General features: G+C 44.4%; 1 long non-coding RNA gene across 1 annotated transcript in view; it reads left to right on the forward strand.

Moving 5' to 3' along the window:
* The window catches only part of LOC138285352 (uncharacterized), a 28,240-nt gene extending 14,023 nt beyond the window's left edge, over positions 1 to 14,217 (forward strand). Inside the window, exon 2 of the long non-coding RNA XR_011201576.1 lies at positions 13,161 to 14,217. This is a non-coding gene — a long non-coding RNA (uncharacterized lncRNA). The remainder of the gene's footprint in view (positions 1 to 13,160) is intronic.
* The last annotated feature ends 1,913 nt before the right edge of the window (positions 14,218 to 16,130 follow it).

Raw genomic sequence — 16,130 nt, forward strand, 5'->3', positions numbered from 1 at the left:
TCTGATGCCCTACTGACCAGACTGATGTCCTGATGACGAAGACTGTCACAGCTTGCTGATCCAAATTGAGGAGAGGCATACTGACTATGATATTGTTTGCTTTGTCTATTTGCTTTTGTTTCTAGGTACCAACCGCTATTTTGATTGAGCCATAGTTAGATGTTTTTCTCACATTTGTGTGACTAAATTGTTTTGCATGAAGCCCAAACATGCTATTCTAATCTGGTGTTAGTAAGGATCCTCACTGATGAAGTTCGCTACATGTAGTAACAGCTGATGTCTTTTCTTTGCTGAACCTAAATGTATGTAATATTGTTTGCGCAGTTATTCTTGCTATTAATTTGTACTATAACTTTACAATGTGTAGTAGCTCAAGCTTTGGTTAGATTGCGATTAATTTGCCGCTTTGGACAGCCAGTATTGTTTCTGTATGTTCATCAATTGATTTTGAGACTAAGCTATGTGACATTATTATTGTTGATATGGAGAAATAAACATTCTAACTTTTACATAAAGGTGTGGTTATTCATGACTGCAAGGTCATGGTGTGTGACAACTACTGACTCCTATTGATTTGCTAATGTTATTGATTGTTATTGGGCATTGATCCGTTGCATGTACGGGATATATGGTGGGAAAACCTCAAAGCGAGTCAAAAGGTCCATCGGCCTATTCGAGTCTCCCTTGTAAGTTTACTTAATAAGGTCTGACGCACCAAGACCTGCATGGCTCTCATGACTCAACTTGAGGATACTAATTTAATTTTAAGCCTCCAATTCCTTGATCTTTACAGTACGTTTTAACACTTTCAGTTGAAAATTTAGCCACTTTATTTATATACACTTTATTAATGTTAATAATGTTAATATTATTTAATTTTCTAAGCAGTTGCGCATCCCCTAAGGAGGCTTCGCGAACCCCCAAGGGTCCCCGGGTCACAGGCTGGGTACCATTGGGCTAATGCTTGGGCAAACACTTTATAGTCTGTTCCACAGATTTAAAGGTCAGTGTGACCCGAGTTCTTCCGTGCTTTTATTTATTTATTTATTATTATTCTAAAAAGCTAACTTGGATCTTAAGAAGCGTCAGGACTGGAGCCCTCATTCATCATATTATTACACAAAAAGCAAAACACATCCTTCAAATGCATGCAAGTTGTTTAGAAAATATCCTTGCTACAAGCCTTTTACCTATTGCTAATGTTAATTTAGTTTCAGAGTCTTGACGCAGTTTGGTTTTATTCAGAAGAATTTCTTTGCATGGGTAATTTATCCAAATTTTGTACGATCCGAGAGCTGGTGATTGTGTCATTTCCGTGTCTTTTGCGTGATAAAGTGACTTAAAAAAACATATCCTTGTTTTAGCTGCTAGTTACCATGGTCTGTAATCGCTTTAATAAAGTTTTGATTGGAGGAAACTTTCATAGACTTGTTGCCATACTATTTGTTGTTAAATTATTGTTCTTTAAGATAAGAGTCTTTTAATGCTTAATGCTATTTTTTCAGGTATACCCTATCTTCATAGGACCTTGTACTTAGTGGCTGAGAGGCAGCTAATTCAAAGTTAGTCTGCATTTGAGCTAATTGCAACTCTTTTTCTTATGCAGTGCAGAAGAGTTGACAATGATTCAGACCTGTGAGGCAGTCTTAAAGCATGGCTATACATTGGAAATTTTAGTGGTGACCATTTTGCTCAAACTACTCCTTTATAAAGTCTGAGGGTTTGTTAGTACCAGTTAACAAAATTTTACTAAAGGTCCATCAATGGGAGACTGGGTTGAATTTAACACAGTTTGAGTTGAAACAAATAAATGGTCTGAAAAGAAACATTATTTATTTTGATCTTAGTGTGTTTGTCATTTTATTCTAATTAGACATCAAAATAAATCCACTCGAGCAGCTGTATTTTCATAATATTTATAAAAACATGAACCTTGTCTCAATTTAGGATTATTAGGACAATACTTATTCTTTGAGAAAGCTATTTTGAAGGTTCTTGGTTTAAGATGTTCTTTACCTTTTCGAGACGTGTCAAGTATAGTAGACGGCAAATAATTAAAATGACTTCTCAAAATCAAATGGACACAAAAAATTCATCAAAGAAATACATAGCTGCTACAGAGAGCTGGAATCATCTTCAGTTGGTCCATAATAGCTAACTATTGTAAATTTGACATTGTAGATCAGAGCAGAAACCATAATCCAATGACCTTCCTGATTAGATGCAAAGCTAGGATCTCCCTGGACTGAAAAAAAGCACCCCAAGACCGGTTTCTTGCTGACTGTGGCTCTTCAATAGGATTCCCATGGCACAGTGATCGCAGGATCAATTGTGTGCATACTCATCACACTTAGGGTACCACACTGAAGTATACAAAAAAGTGATGGGTGGAATGCTTGAATTAATATCAGCCACTGGTAATTACTCAGGCCGCCTCTCAGTTGATCGTTATTTTGCACACTATGCCATCTCACTTTGACCCAGCCATAGGCAAATCGATTCTGATGCTGCTCCAATATGAGCAGTCCAGCACCATTTTGCCAAATTTCTGGCCCTTTGGCAAACCATCAGACTCAAATTGTGAACATTACTGGCCATGATACCATGATGGTCTGTCTGTGATGTGCAGTTTTCCTGACTCTCTGAGTGGTGGTCCTGCAGTGGGAGATTGAAGACACAAGTGCGGCACTGGTACATTGTTTCAACAAAGAGGATGAGAGACTCATATTTGTTACTTGTTGGATGTTTCCTGGATACATTTGTGTATTAAATTCCTGTCTGAGATTTTGAGGGTGAATACAGCATTGCAATACTGTGGTATTGCTACACTGTCTCAAGAAGGTGGCTGAGAAACTGCTATTGGTTGCTTGTTGAAAGATCCTGACTACATTTCTGTTTTAAAGCTCTGTCTGGGAGTTAGGGGAGCAGCTACCCTGCTACATTGTTTCATGGTGGAGACGAACACTGGTGGCTTGTGGAATATGAAAGTGGTGGGGCTGGGTGTAACACGACTTAAGGAATTTTTGCACACAAATTATTCTTGACACCTGCCCACCTTTCATTACGAACGACATGAGTCTCAAAGAAGCATGCACAGTGTTTTTATTTACAGCATGCTACAGATCCATATGATCGGGCATCATAGAATCATGATTTGTGGATCTTTGACATGAGGTCACATGCGCAGCAGCTATAAGAATAATAAGCAATATAAGGCTGATACCCTAAATGCCCGGGGGCTGCTTTACAAATTGACGCTGCTGTGCATCGTCAGTGGGTGGTACCTGAAGAACCCTGAGTATTTCAGGCCAGGACTGGCACCATCCAACCCTTAGTCTGCTAACCTCACCCATAATCAGATAGTATATGCGCAATAGGGCGTCTACCTCTTGAAAACTCCCTGACTCCTAACTTGTTAGACCATAACAATCGGGATGCTAAGGCATTGTGTTAAAAGAAATTTGGATTGTAATTGCCTTTTGCAATTACCATCCACATGACTCAAATTAATGGGAGGGCAAAGCCCCGATGCCCAGCATCAGCGGCCACCCCTGAAGATAAAGTCAATGATAGTGTTTCTTCTTAACTACTAAATGCTTCTGCCCATTTTTCAACTCCTTAAGTAGCCACACTGCTGATGCACATGAATTTAAGTGGATTGAAGTGAATTCAGATTTTCATTAGAACCATCCTGGCAGTAAGTGAGGCAACAAACCCACGGAACTGTAACTGTGAATGGGATCATGCCAAAATACAGTTGAGAGATGGCTTATTTTTGCACATTAAGTTAGGCAGGTGACCAGTTTCTGTCTATTCTCCTGTCTTTCTTCCTCTGCCCTATGAAGCCCCACCAACGAGGAACCCCTCGCAAGATGAAGCAAGCTCAGGCAACAACCTGGAGAAGGCAGTCTGAAGACCACTGAGTACATAAGGAGACTGTGGGCCTGGTGTAGAGTATGACGGATGTATTACTCTGTCACAAACATGACAGCAATCCCGTTCGCCTTATTACAAGTGCATTACATCCTATGGCACTTCCAATAAGGTGGATGGGATATCTGTCACATTTGCGATGGATAAACCCATTTGCCAAACACTAAATCAAGCACTAGGGCCCTCATTACAACATTGGCGGATGGCAACCGCCACCCGCCAAGTTGTAACCGCCGTGCGGCCGCCAATGCGGCTGCACTCCCGCGGTGCCCATTATGACATCCCCGCTGGGCCACAACATGGGAGCAGGCTCCAAATGGAGCCAGCGGTGTTGCGGCCGTGCGACGGGTGCAGTTGCACCCGCTTCGCTTTTCACTGTCTGCAGAGCAGACAGAGAAAAGCCGCATGGGGCCCTGTCAGCGGGCCCCTGCACTGCCCATGCCAGTGTCATGGGCAGTGCAGGGGCCCCCAGGGGCCAATGACTCCCCATACCGCCAGCCTTTTCCTGGCGGTTCAAACCGCCAGGAAAAGGCTGGCGGTAGGGGGACTCGTAATCCCCTTGGGCAGCGCTGCTAGCAGCGCTGCCCTGGCGGATTACTACCGCCGGGGCCATTGAGGCAGGAAACCGCCGGCCCGGGCGGTGCGACCGTGGCGCTTCCGCCGCGGACTTAATGACCATGGGAGCACCGCCAGCCTGTTGGTGGTGCTTCTGTCATTTCAGCCCTGGCCGTCCTGTACCGCCAGGGTTGTAATGACCCCCATGTCATCTAATAATTGGGGAGAGTTAATTAGTGCACAATTAAATGAAACCTAACACCAGACACAAGTACAGCCCCAGAAACTTGATGAGATACACATTGTGCGTCCTCGGAAAATTCTTGTTAGAGGTAAGGGGCAGGTTTACTAATTATTCATTCAATGCAGGGCAGCAACCAAAGTTGCTACGCTACTCTGCATTGCGTGAATAAGAGACAGCAGAAATGTGCCATATCTACAATGCTGCCTCGTAGCGCTGGTGCATTGTGTGCAACATAGTGCCAATACAGGCACCCTTGCACCATAGTGCAAGAGTGCCTGCATTACGGCCAGGATTGTGTTTGTGCAGGAAGGGAAATCTTCCTGCACAAAAACAATTAGAGGCATTTTCCTCTTTCAATGTGTGCTGCAGAATGCATCACACGTGGGAAGAGAAAATTATGAGGAGAAATAAAGATATTTCTACTCTACCCCTCACCTAGGATGGCTTAGCATTTTGATACATTCCAAGGCTAACTATTTGTTAGTAAACCTGGGAATGTGCCAGAATTCATGGATGGATGCATGAGAACACCCATGGTCTACCTGTGAAACACCTCCCAAGTTAAATTGTAGCATAATGCAGCACAAGCAGCTCTTGTGTTTTACATTTCTTTGCAAAGCCAGCAAGGCCATACAAACCTTAGTTTTGTAAATCTGATTAAAGCCTTTTCCTTGTCCTTGTCTCAGCGTACGTGATACAAGTACAATGCAAAGTCTTCATAAATATGACCTGCAGTTCAGCTCAGCCATGACATTGACAGACTCAGCCTATGTGCAGATACGACACCTCAAATAATTAGGGCATTAATCTGTCTATATTCCACACAAGAACCTGGTAGTGTGATGATTTCATTACATACAGATGCTGCTGGATCATCTTTCTTAGAACCTAATCTGGCTTAGAATCACACTTCAAAACTATACCCACTAATTTAGAGTCATAGTTCATTTGTAAAAGATTCTGCTAGTGGATATGACAGCAATGGAAAGTAAGTGAAACCCAACTAACAATTAGTGAAATTGCCCAAGCTACTCACATTTTTACCACCCTGAATTGTTACATGTAATGGCATCATCAAAGTATTGTACCAGTGCCTGACTCAATCATTCAGGATTTAGCTTACAATCAAACCATAGTTAGACCATAAGTGATTGGGCAATCCATACAGCTATCAGCTGTGAAACCCAGATTGAAAAAGCACAAAAATCCAATGTATCTATTGCAGTACAATGTGCTTCTCAATTAGAAGGTAGTCAAACCATGTTCACATTGCTTATGGAAACGATCCTTTCAGAGATAATAGAATTAAAGCAGTTTCAAAATAATGTCCCAATCACAAAGGTAAACTGAGACCAGATGTCTAAGTTTAGACCAAACTCAAAATTTAGACCTAAAGTCTAAGGGCCTGATTTAGATGTTGGCGGTAACGGTCCCGCTGTTGGTTTTCCATCGGAAAACCCATCTGCTGGCTTGGCGGTCAGCCTGTCCGATGTAGATGTTGGTGATTCCATAGGCAATCAGCCTCCCGAGTCCCGCTGACTCCACCAGAAATCTCCACCCGCGTCGATAGCACCATTGGAAATAGTGGCTGGTGGTGGGACTCCAGCCACTCTTACCACCAAGAGGATTTTGATGTGCCCTATTGCCAAGCCAGCTGTGGCAGTTCAACATCTACACGGATGAGTTGGCGGATTAGTGGGGAAATGAGGTAAAAACGTACCTTTTTTCCTGATTCCACTTAAGTTTTTGACTGGACATGCCTGGACAAGACCTTACACTGCTGCTGTCTCAGGACTACTCAGAAAACACAACCCCGTCTCCAACCCCAGTGCCAGACTCAAAGATAGTGAACCTACATTGCCTGGATACGTTGTGTGGTCACTGCACGTGCGCTCGGGACCACCACTGTCATTTACATGTCAAAGTCATTTTAAGGGTCGAGCCTGCGTAGCATGTGCTTGCGCATGCGTATTGCTTGTGACGCTGTAGTAGTTAGAAAAGGGTTCCGAGTCCCATCCATGTCACGTCAGTGTCTTTCATTGGTTTGTGGGCTTGCCTTTTAAAATCTGCTTGCTTTCATTAGTGGAAGGCATGCATACCTCATGCCTTTTCCGGTGGTTAGCCCTCCTAGAGTGCAGCGACCCAGTACTGAAAACATACGAGGTTCGCTGTTTTCTGTCGGGTTTGTGGACTACTTTTTCTCTTTTTTTGGAGAGGGATCTTGCTTGTTTAGCAGCACGATCGTGCTCGTTTTTGTTTTTTTTATTTAATGAGGCAAGAAAAGTCCGGTTGGGAGTTTACAACTACTAATTGGTCTAAGAGAAATGCGAGACCCATTGCATTGCAAATGCTTAGATACATATTGTACTCATACACAAATGCCATTTTTATTGTCAGTATTCATTGCCAGATGAATGCTGACACCACAATAACATTACAATCACACTTGTCAACTATGTACATGTGTGCACATTACAAGGGGACCTGTACCTGTAATGTTGTGCTGCCAGTTGTGTATGTGAGTAAGAATGTGTATATGTGTGTGAGATTGGATGGGCTGGTTGAGGTGGAGGGACCTAGAGTAGTTGTTTTAGTATGTGTGCCACTTGCATATGAGTCTGATTTTTGTTGTGTATGTTTGGTTGTGTGTTGTGCTGCTGCGTGCAACATTCAGGTGAGTGTTGTTGTTGTGTGGTGGTCATTGTGATGTGTGCAGTTGTGTTTTTGTGTGAGTGTTTTTGTGTAGATGAGTGTGTAGTTATTTTGGTTGTTGTGGTTGTGTCAGGTGTGGGTGCAGTATAAATCATGCGTGTAAGTTGTGTCATGGATGTATGGCAATGTGTGTTTTCAGCATGTACGTGTTGTGTTGTGGTGTAATGGCAATGGATAATAGTGTGTATAGTGTGTTGTGTAGTGTGTTGTGCACTTGGACACATATGGCCAAGGTTCGGTGTGTGTGTGACTTATCTCTATTCCATAGCCACTGCCATTGTATGGTGCCCATTGGGTCCCGAAGCAGCTTCCCTCCATCAGCAATCCACCACCAGCACACCTCCTGTAGAACTGTACCATCTAAATATGCTTGGTGGGAATCCGCCAGCCTGCTGGCTAGGAAGACCACTCCGTTGTGGCGGTCGGCATCTCAGTCGCAATACAGCTAAATATGGTGGTCATATCACCGTCGGCTTGATGGAGTTCCCAGGTCCACCAATGTGGTGGATTGGCAGTAATACCGTCAATATTTAAATCAGGCCCTAAGTTTAGACTTAAGGTCTGAGTTTACCTCTGTGAATTGGGTCCTGAGTTCACAACAGCAGAACTAGAATGGCATATCTCTAGTAGTGACGATGTTCATCATTCATTTTAACAAAATCTTCTGTAGTACACAGAAGATTTCTTACATCTGGAAACTAAACAGGAGAAAATGGAAAATCATTCACATCCTTCCAATCTGTGGTTTATTGGAATTCCAGAATATAAGGAGGATGGATTGGGTGTAGTGCCCCTATGTGTAAAATTTCAAGCAATATGTTTTGCCTGATTTTTCTGAAGGTACGTGGAGTTCCCTTACATTATAATTCTCTCTCTCCGAGAATGATGTTTGGTTAACTTTGCTGACTATCAAATCAAAGATCAGATTTTGAGCAAGGGTATCACTAAAAAACTCCTTCTAGCTGACAAATTAGTTTGAAATTTGGATTGGTTCTCACATTACTGTGAGAAAGGGCCTCTTTGTGACATGGTTAGCCCCCCAAGTTTTGCCCAATGTTTAATGTAGCCTAGAAGTTGTAGTGCCTAGGGCCCCTGCTAACCAGGTTCCCGGGCCAGAGCTCTTTCCCTAAAACTGGTGTGATGTATTGGCACAATTAGATACACCTTTAACTACCTAGTAAGTGGGTACATATGTGCCCAGGGCATGGGGCACTCTGGGTAGGCCCATGAAGGCAGCAGCCCTGATTGTGCCATCCTCTAGGGTCATGCAATCAGATGCACCCAGCACTGCCATTGCAGGCTGAGTGCCCTGGTGCAAACCTAAAACACAAACTCGACATGGCACACTGCTTTTGTGCCCTGTCTACCATACACTGCATTTACTATGGGTAAGACACCCCTCTGGCAGGCCTTACAGCCTTAAGGTATGGTGCTCTATATTATATGTGAGTGTATAGCTGCTTGAGCAATATGACCCAACTGTGTCCTTGCCAAACCTGGGACACAGTGTGTGAACAGAGCAGCCATTTTAATACATGTGATGGACACTGGTCAACATGAATTTCCCAGCTACATCATGGCCACTCTGAACCCTGGGTTGTTTGGTATCAAACAATTCAGAATGCTAAATCCAAACTTGTACCATTATTGGATTTATCCCTAAATGTACCCAGGGGTCACCTTAGAGGTGCCCCCTGCAAAAGCTAACTTCCCTGGCAAGGTTGCTGACTGGTTCTATCCAGCATGCCACCTTCATAGAGCTAATATAAAACCTTGGGGGAGAGCCCTGTCTCTTTGGTTTAAAAAACAATGCCCTTCCTGGGTGGAGGAGCTAACACCCCCTGCAGGAATGTGCAATGCCCTGGCGGTGAGCTTCAAAGGGCTTACCTCCCTTGAAACTTGATCCCCAGGCCCTCTGCTAGCAACAGATGGCCTCCTCCTTTACAAACCCCTACTTTTGGTGGAGCAAAGGTGGGAAACCACACAAACGATAGGAGGAGTGGCCTCACCTGGCATACACCACCCCTAAGATGTTATCTGTGAGGTGGACCCTCCTTTTTATTAACCTCCATCTTAGATGGAAGTAAAATAGCCAATTAGGTTTAGGGAAGTGACCTTTCCCACAGGAAGTGGTCACTATAGTGGTTGTAGCCACACAAAGGTAAGTGTCCCATTGGACACTACCAGGTTCCCCCTAAAACACCACCTAAATTCAGTATTTAGTGAGCACCCCTGGTCAAAGAAACCAGATTCAAAGGTCACAAAGAAGACCAGCTCCAAGTAGAACTCAGGCACGAGATCTGTGGACCTGCTGCACAAGAAAAAGCACCAAACCCTGCCTGCTGCACCCAGTACCCTGCAATCACTGCTGCAGAGAAGCTGGACACTGGACTGACCTCAAGAAACCCAGAGTTTCTCTTCACCAATCACCCAAGAACTCCCTCCAGAGTGGAGGTAACAACCCAAGAACCAACAACCCTCACTTCAGTGACTGGCTGATGTCTCCCAAGCCAAAAATCGCAGCCAGACCCAACAACACACTGACAACCATGAGGACAAACCCTGCAAGTGTGCCATGTTTGGTAGCCCAGTGGCCTGGACCATACAAATACCCTGGGTACTGATCAGCTGACGTCAGACACCAGGAAAACCAGCTCGCCTAGAGCTGAAAAAGGACCAGGAGGAAGCCCTAGTCAGGGACTTCAGTAACACCCTGGACCTCCTGTTGTCCTGTAAATAACATTCAAAGAGACCTACCTTCAGATCCAGAGGGCTCATTTGCGCACAGCCTCTGGATCCCCTACTCGCTCTGCATCCAGCCACCCTGTGCCCTGCAATGAAGAGTCACTGTGCTCTAGGGTCCCTCACCCCTTGCAACCTTGACACTCCAAGGTGGCCCCCCAGGCACCACCTTTAAATCTGCATGAACAGAACAAAGAACCATCTTTAACCTTGCAGGAGCAGACCTTTTCCAAGTGGTCCCCCTCAGTGGCCCTGCACCAGCTCCAAGACACTTTTCACCACTGCTCCCTCCAGAATCGGGAGACGCTCAAACTCCTCCCGCTGGCACAGCGTGCCCACCGATGACCTCGACAAACCTGCAAAAGTGGAACTTGGTAAAGCAACCATGTGATTTTACATGCATTTTTAAATATGTCTTCCTATTGATTCATATGGTGCATAATTATGCACAGAAAAACTGCATTTATTGAAACTTCAAAAATTCATATCTTTAAAAGTACTTAACCAATTTTGATAATCTTGGTCTTAAAATTGATATAGAAATCTGAAGTATATTTATAAATTGGTCTCAAGTTATTCCTTTGAGTGTGTGAGTTGCATGATTGATACTGTGAGTACAACAAATGCTTTGCACTTCTCCAAGATTGGCCTAACTGTCCGACCAAGCTACCTAAAAAATTACAGCATTAGGTGATCTAGTTTTTACCTCTGGAAACCAACGTTTGGTTGCCTGGACCCCCTACACAGTGTGCCTAGTTTTGCACGCTACATAGAGGGCAAGCCTCCTACAATTACTTTTGAGACAGCATGACAATAAAAAACAGTTTAACAGTGTGATCTCCAAGTTTTGGGGCCAATTACGAGTTTGGTGGTCAGAGCCCCAGACCGCCAAGGTGGCAGTCCCAAAGAGACCACTGCATCAGTGGTCTCCAGACTGCCATATTACAATGTATGTAGGCTGAACCACTTAACATTAAAAAAAATGGCTGCTGCCAGCTGCCCGGCGGTCTACAATTGGCAGTGCAAACTCTATCGCCATCATGGCTGCGTGCAACAGCCGAGCCCATTTAAAAAAGTCAATATGGCGGTCTCGTGCTCAGCCACCACAGTACACATTCAGCAAAGCAACAGGCAAGTGCCCATTGAATGGATTCATAAACAACATAGCTGACATATTGGCCTAGTGGACACACCTGCAAAACACACTATAAAACAGACCCCTTCCCAGACCATGATCCTTTGCCTCTCCACTGCAAGAAATAGACCAGAGCCCATTGTTTTTCACATCCTTGACAGATAATGCACCCCTTTTGTTCACCATCCTATTGAATACCTTTCACACACTTTTGTCCATTTACTCTCTGTATCGCTATATTTTTAAGTAAGTCCCTGGCAACCCATGGAGGCCAATAAGACTGGAGGTGGTCCTCCTAATGCCCAATTACAACTCTTTCCCTGTGAGGAGAAGGTCTTGGCCATCCTGCATCCTGAGGGCTTGAAAGGAATAGCTGGGGGAGTGGAGTCTGGTAAATTACGACACAAGAATTGTCAGAAATCTTCAATGTCCTGCATGCTCACGTCTCACATTTTGCCACTGTGCTCATTTACGTTTCCAAAATGCAATACTCAGAGTTGCAGAGATGTAGCTTGTCAATGTGCATTGTTGTACATAACATCACAAGTATCAATCCCTATTACATGCCATGTGTTAGAATGTGGTCTGTAAGTGTTTCAACATCAAAAGGTCATACAAGGACCCATGGTATGTATCAACATGCAAATGTATGGCCAAACTAACTTCAGTGTGGCAACAGATATGTAAGACTAAACATTTGTCAAGTTTTGGGAAGTACAGAGAGTGACATGACTACAACTACCAGGAGGCCCTGTTTCAGTACCTCTAACCACCAGGCCTTCCTGCACTTGTCCAAATATATCTGTGTACCAACTCTCAAATGATCCACCATCCCCAGGCAGTTTAGCATTTGTGTAGTGTGGGGAGGCAGCAAGTGTCATGACTACAACTACCCGGGGCCCTGTTTCTATACCTCTAACCAACAGGCTTTCCTGCACTTGTCCAAATACCAGTTGCCATCTCTCAAATGATGTACTCTTCCCTGTGAGTTTAGCATTTGTGTAATGTGGGGAGGTTACACATTATATGACTACAAGTACAAGGAGGCCCTGTTTCTGTACCTCTAACCAGCAGGCCTTCCTGCACTTGTCCAAATATATCTTTGTGTCATCTTTCAAATTACGTACCCTCTTCTGGCAGTTTAGCATTTGTGTAGTATGGGGAGGGAGCAAGTGACATGACTACAACTACCCGGAGGCCCTGTTTCTGTACCTCTAACCAACAGACCTTCCTGCACTTGTAGAAATACACCTGTGTTCCATCTCTCATATTATGTACCCTCCCCAAGGAGTTAGCAATCTACACATCATGCTCAACTCAGAGACGTGTCTGATCTCCTAGCATGCTCTTGTCCTGGTATCTCAAAGTGAAACTACTGAGGACAGGAATTAAACCTTACCAAGTGTGTATATCAACTATTCCTAATGTATTAAGCAGCTTCATCAGATTGGTAGTGGCAGTTAACATATTGACTCAGCACTGCTCACATGATGGTTACAGCTTCATATACCACAAAGTTGTGTGTTTACCTGTATCTCACACAGCTAGGCCTTGGAATAGTCAAATACGCATCTCTTCTCTACTGTGTTGGCTTAACTGTTTCTAAGATGTCATATTCATTCTCTCATCTAAAGTGCAACTAATCACCACATCTAATAAAATGCTTGAGTCTAATAGTCTCTTCAAGCTTCACACATGTATTGTGAACAACTTCAATACCATGCACAGTCAGCAAACCTACCACTTAAGAGTGTCCAAGGTCTCTACTTGCAGTCACACAAAACCTTTGGATATAGTTCCACACTCCAACCAATAATATTGTACTCTATTTCTCAACAGATCGAGATGGAAAAGCACCAGGACAGATATCGTCCACCAACCAGACTCATAACCAACCTCTGGATGAAGCCCTCAGTGATGACGACACTCCTGGACATGTGGATATGGATGATGGTCCGGGCCTATCTGGGCAGCCTGGTCAGATGGCAACAGTGAGTCTCACTGTGCCTACACCAACACCTCCCTCCCAAGTTGCTTCAACATCACAGACAACACTGTGCCCCCAACCCATGTCCCTAGCATAACTACTACCATCTTGTGCCCTCCGGTCCTGAATCCTGAGGTGCAAACCAACAATCCTGACACTTAGCTTCCAGGATCTAGTTGGAGAGGTCACACTGTGCCAAGGACACAGGCATGTGTTGGTAGGGTCCATGGCAGGGGTGGTGTGGGCTGCCAGAGTGAGGCCACTGAGGCCACTCACGGCCAGGATGCCATAAGCCAAGTCTTGGGGGTCCATCATGAGTCCCAAGGTGTGATGGGCCAGGTGCTAACCGACTACGGGAAATCAAGCAGCTGCAGAGGGACATGAACCAACATATGGAGTCCCATAACTCCAATATGGGCAGCCTAACAGGGGTGCTGGGAACATCTAAACATCCCTGAGCAGGGCTTTTCCCCCAGCATCTACGACTTGTTGTGGGCTAACTACATCAAGCCCAAGTATATCTGTGACAAAGAAAGGGAGGCCCTGCCAGAGGACCAACCACCCTCAGAGACCCCTGCGTCTGTAGCAGCTGAACCCCACTCCCTTGCAGGCGTGGACATCCATGTAGGAATCCAGGAGGTGTGGATGGCAAGACACCCACTACTGTCAGCAAGTAAACTCATCCTTAATGTCCTCCTTTGTGTGCCACACATTCACTCTCTGGACTGATCCTGAATCCCATTCCATTTCTGATGAGAGAAGTACTATGGACTTTGGACTTCAGATGGTGTGGCATCCACTCCTATGATTTTATTCAGCATGACCGACCCCTTCACTTTTCATTGATGTCACTTTTTGCCACAAGTTTGTTTTCACCCTTACCATTGTAATACATTCACACATCACCAACTAATTGTCTGTTGTCTTAAATTTCACATTTAGCAATGTACACATATAAGAATATGTGAACCATACAGTAAAAAAAAATATCAGGCTATGTTGCATGTACACATTGTCCAGCTCACGATTACAACCTTCTACACAAACACATACTGTACATACATGTGCCTGTCAAAGAAGAACATTTATTGCATTGTTCAGCTCACAGGCTGTCAACATGTCTGAAACTTAGCAAATCACACATGATTGAATCATACTGGGTAAATGTTCAAATTTACAGGTACGGACCTCCTCACCATGGAAGGAAGGGATATATCAGACATTGTCCTGTGGAATAAATGATGTTAAACCTGGCATCCCTGGTGTGGATTTCCCTTTCTTTATTCACACTGCTTCCTATGTTTTGACTGCGTGCTGGACTCTGTTTTTGTGTTTTTGGTACTCTGGGCACTTTACCGCTGCTGACCAGTACTAAAGTGCAAGTGGTCCCTATGTAAAATGTATGTGTAATTGGCATTTCCATGACTGGTGCATTAGATTTACTAGTAAGTCCCTAGTAAAGTGCACTAGAGGTGCCCAGGGCGTGCAAATCAAATGCTACTAGTGGGCCTGCAGCAATGGTTGTACCACCCACGTGAGTAGCCCAGTAAACATGGCTCAGACCTGCCACTGCAGTGTAAACTGTCCCTTTTGGCACATGTAAGGCACCCCTAAGATAGGCCCTAGGTAGCCCCATGGGCAGGGTACAGTGTATGTTAAAGGTGGGGCATGTACTTATGTGTTTTACATGTCCTAACAGTGAAATTCTGCCAAATTTGGTTTTCACTGTTGCAAGTCTCTCTTCTCTCATAGGTTAACATGGGGGCTGCATTTAAATAATACGTGCAGTTTACCTTTAAGAGCAGATAGAGGCATGGAGTTTGGGGTCTCTCAACTCACAATTTAAAAATACATCTTTTGGTAAAGTTGTTTTTGAAATTGTCAGCGTGAAACTGCCACTTTTAGAAAGTGGGCATTTTCTTGCTTAAGAATTTTGTGACTATGTTTGAGTATTCCCTGTCTGGGTCAGACTGACAGCTGGGCTGTATGTGCATCCCCTCTAGACAGTGAAACAAAGGGAGCTGAGGTATAGCCTGCATATCCTGATAGGCCATCTGGGCTAGAGTGGAGGGAGGAGTGGTCACTTTTACCTGAATGAGCTGTGTCTGCCCCCACACAATGCAGTCTCCAACCTCCTGGTGTGAGTCTGGAGCCATGCCTGGGCAAGGCAGGATCTTGTGAACAACAGAGAATTTCCTTTGAAGTCTGTCTACTTCAAAGGTAGAAAGGGTATGAGTAGTGGACCCAAACCCCCAGATTTTTAGATTACGTCTGGACCCAAGAGGAACTTCTGCAAAGGAGAAGAGCTAGAGAAGGAGTACTGCCCCTTTGCCTGTGATTGTGTTTTGTTTGGTTGGCCTTCAGTTGCTGCTTCTGCCTGAAAGAGAACAAAGACTGGACTTTGTGTTATATTCCTGCTTGTGAAGAATCTCCAAGGGCTTGCCTCCTGTTTTGAAGTCTCAGGGCCATCAAAGACTTCCTCTGCCAGTACTTGGACTGCCTGCTGAGACCCCTGCCATGCCCAGTGATGCCCTTTTCAGTGCCCTGGACCCTTGAAAGGTGAAGCTTGTAAACAAACGAGTGAAAGCCACACATGGGATACTGACGCACTACCTGCATCGTGGCAGTAAAAATGACGCAACCCCTTGCAGCTTGGTTTTTCCATCACCGTTTGGCCGGATTTCACATGCATTGTCGCTGAGCGTCAAAATCATAATGAAGCTGTGCTGATCCAAGATACCCCATCTGGAAATCAATGCATCGCTCTCTTGCAGGAGAGAAAAACAACATTTCCTTTGTTTTCTATGGAATAAGACCCTTTT

This window comes from Pleurodeles waltl, chromosome 1_1 (genome assembly GCF_031143425.1).
Source record: "Pleurodeles waltl isolate 20211129_DDA chromosome 1_1, aPleWal1.hap1.20221129, whole genome shotgun sequence".
Lineage (NCBI taxonomy): Eukaryota > Metazoa > Chordata > Amphibia > Caudata > Salamandridae > Pleurodeles > Pleurodeles waltl.